The sequence below is a fragment of the Carassius gibelio genome, chromosome A4 (assembly GCF_023724105.1).
Source record: "Carassius gibelio isolate Cgi1373 ecotype wild population from Czech Republic chromosome A4, carGib1.2-hapl.c, whole genome shotgun sequence".
Taxonomy (NCBI): domain Eukaryota; kingdom Metazoa; phylum Chordata; class Actinopteri; order Cypriniformes; family Cyprinidae; genus Carassius; species Carassius gibelio.
In genome coordinates this window covers 751683-759747 of record NC_068374.1, presented here as the reverse complement: position 1 = coordinate 759747, position 8065 = coordinate 751683, and positions in this window count along the sequence as shown.

Genomic DNA, 8065 nt, shown 5'->3' with positions numbered 1-8065 from the left:
TACACATTACAGTTACAGTTACACATTGTTGTGTATTCTCAACAACTTTTTTACATCACAATCCTTGGACTTTTTATTTATCACTGAGACGTGGGTAAATCTTGGTGAACAAATGGCCTTGGGGGATCTGACGTCACCAGGCTGCAACTTTCTAATTTCCCCACGAACTTCAGGACGTGGAGGCAGTGTTGCTACTGTTTTTAATAACTCTTTTAAATGTAAAAGGCTGCCTATGGATACATATTCCAGCTTTGAGGCCCAGCTGTTAAAAATTGAAATGATGATCCCTGTTTCCTGCGTACTTGTTTACAGACCTCCTAAATTTAATAAGGATTTCATACAAAAATTTTCTGATTTCCTCTCTGGACTGGTATCTCGTGGTGACAGACTCCTTATTATTGGGGACTTTAATATCCATGTATGCTGTCCATCAAAACCCTTGGTAAATTATTTTCTTTTGCTCACTGAGTCATTAAACCTTGTACAATATGTTACTGATCCTACTCACACTTTAGACCTTGTATTTTCATATGGTTTCTCAGTGTTTAATTTGGAGATTCTAGATTTGGGAATTTCTGACCATTATTCATTCATATTTGAGTCTGTGTTTACCTGTCCCCACCCTACATACGTTCAGCCTTCACGTAAATTAAGGTCCATCCACTTATCTACTGCCAATCTTTTCTCAGAATTCTATCAAATGCATTTTTCGAATGATGTATCAATTGGGCTTGATACAGAATCTTTGGTAGACGCTTTTAATGAGTCTTGTACATTCACACTTGATAATGTTGCTCCATTTAAGTTCAGGAGGATTAAGAGTGTCTCTCAGCCTTGGTTAAATGATGAAACTCGCGCTCTCAGGCAAGAGTGCAGAATAGCTGAGCGAAAATGGAAACGAGATAAGCTTCAAGTCTCTTATGGCATCCTAAAAGAATGTTTGACAACTTATCAGAGAGCTGTTAAGGATGCAAAAGCCAACTATTTTTCTACAGTGATCTCTGAAAATGCAAATAGACCGAAAGTTTTGTTTAAGACAATTAATTCGGTTTTAAATCCAACAGAAAACATTGTTCTGGAAGCTTCAAAAGAGAACTGTGAATTATTTCTACACTCTTTTACTCATAAAATTGAGCAAATCAAATGTGGAACTCTTCCTGTTACATTTGATCAACCTCAAAATACTCCAGTAACCAGTTCTCTGACTAATTTCGAACTAGTTACATCAGAACAAATACCAGACATAGTCGCTAAGCTGAAGTGTTCAAGCTATAAGCTGGATTCATTTCCTACACATCTTTTTAAAGAAGTTTTTATGACACTTAATGCCAGTGTGACAGCTATAGTCAACAGCTCATTAGCAAGTGGCATTGTGCCAAGTAGCTTTAAGCATGCAATTATACATCCCCTTTTGAAGAAAGCTTATCTGGATCCGGCAATACATGATAATTACAGACCGATCTCCAAATTGCCTTTTATGTCAAAGATTTTGGAGAGAGTCGTCTACTCTCAGCTCTACTCCTATTTAAATGCATTTAATATTTTGGATACATTTCAGTCTAGTTTCAGATGTTTGCACAGCACTGAATCTGCATTACTTAGGGTCACAAACGATATCTTATTATCTATAGATTCAGGTTCGCCAGTGGTCCTAGTTTTATTAGATCTCAGTGCTGCGTTTGATACAGTTGATTATGATATTCTTCTGAAATGTTTAGAATGCATTGTGGGCATTCATGGGACAACCCTTCAGTGATTTTCTTCCTATTTAAAAGAAAGGACTTTCTCTGTGAACATGGCCAATTTCTCTTCTGCTTCGTCTCAGTTAAAATGTGGTGTCCCTCAGGGGTCAATTTTGGGACCCCTGTTATTTTCATTGTACATGCTTCCCCTGAGTTCCATCTTTCAGAAGTATAGTATATCCTATCACTGCTATGCCGACGACTCCCAATTTTATTTTCCCGTGAGTACAGACAAGAACCGTGCATCTAACAATGCATTAAATTGTTTTAAAGATATAAAACAGTGGCTGGCAAATAACTTTTTACAATTAAATGAGAGCAAAACGGAAGTCCTGATTCTTGGATCCTCCTTGTCCAGTCAACTTGGACTAGTCGTCGAACTAGGCCCGTTAGCATCGAACATACAAGACCCTGTGAGGAACCTTGGAGTAATTTTTGACTCCTCCCTTCTTTTCAACAAGCAGATTAGTGCCGTTGTAAAAAGCAGTTTTTACCAACTGAGACAAATTGCTAAAATTAAATCTTTGCTTTCCCCTTCTAACTTGGAAATTGTAATCCATTCATTTATTACATCCAGGTTAGATTATTGTAATTCACTGTACAGTGGCTTGCCCCAAAATGCATTATCTTGTTTACAACTTGTTCAGAATGCTGCATCCAGACTGTTACTTGGATTAAGGAAAAGCGATCACATTACCCCAGCTCTGAGAAACTTGCACTGGCTCCCGGTCAAATTTAGGGTGGATTTCAAAATTTTGATGTTTGTTTACAAAGCATTATCTGGACTTGCTCCCAAGTACATCAGTGATCTTTTAAATCCTTACTCTCCGACTAGAGCACTAAGGTCCTCTGACCAACTGTTACTGACGGTTCCTCGCTGCCGCTATAAATCTAAGGGTGACCACGCTTTTTCGGTGAGGGGTCCGAAATTGTGGAATAGTCTTCCTCTCTATGTGAGGTCATCTTCATCTTTAGCCATTTTTAAGTCGTCCTTGAAGACATATCTGTTCTCTGTAGCCTTTGAATAGATTATAAATTATGTGTTGATGTTGATAGAATTATGTGTTTTTTTACTGTTTTTAAAAATGTTATTCATTTGTAAAGCACTTTGGCCCAACCTCTGTTGTTTTTAAACATGCTATATAAATAAAGGTTGACTTGACTTGACTTGACATGTCATTTCTCACAAGCGATGTAATAACAGCGCAATTTAGAGACGGTGCAGCAGAAGAGTGTTTAGAAACGCATAGAGGTACATTAGCCTAATTCACACAAGCTCTCTCTCTCTTGCTCTCTCTCTTTCTTTCTTTCTCTCTCTTTCTGTCGTTTTCTTTCTAATAACTTAATTAATAACTGCATTAGAATGCTATCAACAGCTCAAGCCTCCATTACCAGCTTTAAAACGATGTTTTGGTACTAGTAAAAGAGGCATTCGATGAAATGCAGAAGAAATAGTCCTACTCACAATAGCGATTTAAGTACAAAAACCGGACGAATCCCTTTAAATAAATCATCGAATCGATGTCTTGAGGTGTGGTAACCGTAGTATAAGCGGAATAATTGACTCCAGCCCATAAAATTATTAGAAAAATAATGTGTGCAATATTTTTCTAATAATTCAACGGCCCATCGTCAATTAATCCTTACATATTGTAGCATACTCTGCAGATAAAGTTTTAATAGTTGGTGATTTTAATATCCATGTCGATAATGAAAAAGATGCATTGGGATCAGCATTTATAGACATTCTGAACTCTATTGGTGTTAGACAACATGTTTCAGGACCTACTCATTGTCGAAATCATACTCTATATTTAATACTGTCACATGGAATTGATGTTGATAGTGTTGAAATTATTCAGCCAAGTGATGATATCTCAGATCATTATTTAGTTCTGTGCAAACTTCGTATAGCCAAAATTGTAAATTCTACTTCTTGTTACAAGTTTCGAAGAATCATCACTTCTACCACAAAAGACTGCTTTTTAAGTTATCTTCCTGATGTATCCAAATTCCTTAGCATATCCAAAACCTCAGAACAACTTGATGATGTAACAGAAACTATGGACTCTCTCTTCTCTAGCACTTTAAATACAGTTGCTCCTTTACGCTTAAGGAAGGTTAAGGAAAACAGTTTGACACCATGGTACAATGAGCATACTCGCACCCTAAAGAGAGCAGCCCGAAAAATGGAGCGCAGCTGGAGGAAAACAAAACTAGAGGTATTTTGTATTGCTTGGCGGGAAAGTAACATATCCTACAGAAAAGCATTAAAAACTGCTAGATCTGATTACTTTTCTTCTCTTTTAGAAGAAAACAAACATATCCCCAGGTATTTATTCAATACAGTGGCTAAATTAACGAAAAATAAAGCCTCAACAAGTGTTGACATTTCCCAACACCACAGCAGTAATGACTTTATGAACTACTTTACTTCTACAATCGATACTATTAGAGATAAAATTGCAACCATTCAGCCGTCAGCTACAGTATCACATCAGACAGTGCACTATAGACCCCCTGAGGAACATTTCCACTCATTCTCTACTATAGGAGAGGAAGAATTGTATAAACTTGTTAAATCATCTAAACCAACAACATGTACAGTATTGTTCAAAATAATAGCAGTACAATGTGACTAACCAGAATAATCAAGGTTTTTAGTATATTTTTTATTGCTACGTGGCAAACAAGTTACCAGTAGGTTCAGTAGATTGTCAGAAAACAAACAAGACCCAGCATTCATGATATGCACGCTCTTAAGGCTGTGCAATTGGGCAATTAGTTGAAAGGGCTGTGTTCAAAAAAATAGCAGTGTCTACCTTTGACTGTACAAACTCAAAACTATTTTGTACAAACATTTTTTTTTTTTCTGGGATTTAGCAATCCTGTGAATCACTAAACTAATATTTAGTTGTATGACCACAGTTTTTTAAAACTGCTTGACATCTGTGTGGCATGGAGTCAACCAACTTGTGGCACCTCTCAGCTGTTATTCCACTCCATGATTCTTTAACAACATTCCACAATTCATTCACATTTCTTGGTTTTGCTTCAGAAACAGCATTTTTGATATCACCCCACAAGTTCTCAATTGGATTAAGGTCTGGAGATTGGGCTGGCCACTCTATAACATTAATTTTGTTGGTTTGGAACCAAGACTTTGCCCGTTTACTAGTGTGTTTTGGGTCATTGTCTTGTTGAAACAACCATTTCAAGGGCATGTCCTCTTCAGCATAGGGCAACATGACCTCTTCAAGTATTTTAACATATGCAAACTGATCCATGATCCCTGGTATGCGATAAATAGGCCCAACACCATAGTAGGAGAAACATGCCCATATCATGATGCTTGCACCTCCATGCTTCACTGTCTTCACTGTGTACTGTGGCTTGAATTCAGAGTTTGGGGGTCGTCTCACAAACTGCCTGTGGCCCTTGGACCCAAAAATAACAATTTTACTCTCATCAGTCCACAAAATGTTCCTCCATTTCTCTTTAGGCCAGTTGATGTGTTCTTTGGCAAATTGTAACCTCTTCTGCACATGCCTTTTTTTTAAGAGAGGGACTTTGCGGGGGATTCTTGAAAATAGATTAGCTTCACACAGACGTCTTCTAACTGTCACAGTACTTACAGGTAACTCCAGACTGTCTTTGATCATCCTGGAGGTGATCATTGGCTGAGCTTTTGCCATTCTGGTTATTCTTCTATCCATTTTGATGGTTGTCTTCCGTTTTCTTCCACGTCTCTCTGGTTTTGCTCTCCATTTTAAGGCATTGGAGATCATTTTAGCTGAACAGCCTATCATTTTTTGCACCTCTTTATAGGTTTTCCCCTCTCTAATCAACTTTTTAATCAAAGTACGCTGTTCTTCTGAACAATGTCTTGAACGACCCATTTTCCTCAGCTTTCAAATGCATGTTCAACAAGTGTTGGCTTCATCCTTAAATAGGGGCCACCTGATTCACACCTGTTTCTTCACAAAATTGATGACCTCAGTGATTGAATGTCACACTGCTATTTTTTTGAACACACCCCTTTCAACTAATTCAACTAATTGCCCAATTGCACAGCCTTAAGAGCGTGCATATCATGAATGCTGGGTCTCATTTGTTTTCTGAGAATCTACTGAACCTACTGGTAACTTGTTTGCCACGTAGCAATAAAAAAATATACGAAAAACCTTGATTATTCTGGTTAGTCACATTGTACTGCTATTATTTTGAACAATACTGTATTTTAGACCCTATACCATCTAATCTCCTAAAAGAGGTCCAGAAGTCACAGGTCCTCTTTTGACTATTATTAATTCCTCATTGTCATTAGGATATGTCCCCAAAACTTTCAAACTGGCTGTAATTAAGCCTCTCATAAAAAAAACACAACTTGACCCCAAAGAACTAGTTAATTATAGACCAATCTCGAATCTCCCTTTTCTGTCCAAGATACTAGAAAAGGTGGTATCCTCACAATTACATTCCTTCTTAGAGAAAAATGGTATATGTGAGGATTTCCAGTCAGGATTTAGACTGTATCATAGTACTGAGACTGCTCTCCTTAGAGTTACAAATGATCTGCTCTTATCATCTGATCGTGGGTGTATCTCTCTATTAGTTTTATTGGATCTTAGTGCTGCGTTTGACACAATTGACCACAGCATTCTTTTGCATAGACTTGAACACTTTGTTGGCATCAGTGGAAGTGCATTAGCATGGTTTAAATCGTACTTATATGACCGCCATCAGTTCGTAGCAGTGAATGAAGATGTATCATATCGATCACAAGTGCAGTATGGATTAACTCAAGGCTCAGTACTAGGGCCGCTACTCTTCATGCTTTATATGTTACCCTTGGGAGATATCATCAGGAAACATGGTGTTAGCTTTCACTGTTATGCTGATGATACTCAGCTCTATATTTCTTTGCGGCCCGGTGAAACACACCAATTTGAAAAACTAATGGAATGCATAGTCGATATAAAAAATTGGATGACGAGTAATTTCTTACTGCTAAATTCAGAAAAAACAGAGGTGTTAATTATAGGACCTAAAAACTCTGCTTATAATAACCTAGAACACTGTCTAAGATTTCATGGTTGCTCTGTCAATTCTTCGTCATCAGTTAGGAACCTAGGTGTGCTATTTGATCACAATCTTTCCTTAGAAAGCCACATTTCTAGCATTTGTAAAACTGCATTTTTCCATCTCAAAAATATATCTATATATACGGCCTATGCTCTCAGTGTCAAATGCAGAAATGTTAATCTATGCATTTATCACTTCAAGGTTAGATTATTGTAATGCCTTATTGGGTGGTTGCTCTACACACTTAGTAAACAAACTACAGCTAGTCCAAAATGCAGCAGCAAGAGTTCTTACTAGAACCAGGAAGTATGACCATATTAGCCCGGTCCTGTCATCGCTGCACTGGCTCCCTATCAAACATCGTATAGATTTTAAAATATTGCTTATTACTTATAAAGCCCTGAATGGTTTAGCACCTCAGTATTTGAATGAGCTCCTTTTACATTATACTCCTCTACGTCCGCTACGTTCTCAAAACTCAATTTGATAATACCTAGAATATCAAAATCAACTGCGGGCGGCAGGTCCTTTTCCTATTTGGCCCTAAACTCTGGAATAACCTACCTAACATTGTTCGGGAGGCAGACACACTCTTGCAGTTTAAATCTAGATTAAAGACCCATCTCTTTAACCTGGCATACACATAACATACTAATATGCTTTTAATATCCAAATCCGTTAAAGGATTTTTAGGCTGCATTAATAAGGTAAACCGGAACCGGAAACACTTCACATAACATGTGCCTTCTACATCATTAGAAGAATGGCATCTACGCTAATATTTGTCTGTTTCTCTCTTGTTCCGAGGTCACCGTGGCCACCGTGGCCACCAGATCCAGTCTGTATCCAGACCAGAGGGTCACTGCAGTCATCCGGATCCAGTACGTATCCAGACATGATGGTGGATCAGCACCTAGAAAGGACCTCTACTGCCCTGAAAGACAGCGAAGACCAGGACAACTAGAGCCCAGATACAGATTCCCTGTAAATACCTTGTCTCAGAGGACCACCAGGACAAGACCACAGGAAACAGATGATTCTTCTGCACAATCTGACTTTGATGCAGTCTGGAATTAAACTACTGGTTTCTTCTGGTCAGAGGAGAACTGGCCCCCCGACTGAGCCTGGTCTCTCCCAAGGTTTTTTTCTCCATTCTGGCACCGATGGAGTTTCGGTTCCTTGCCGCTGTCGCCTCTGGCTTGCTTAGTTGGGGTCACTTCATCTACAGCGATATCATT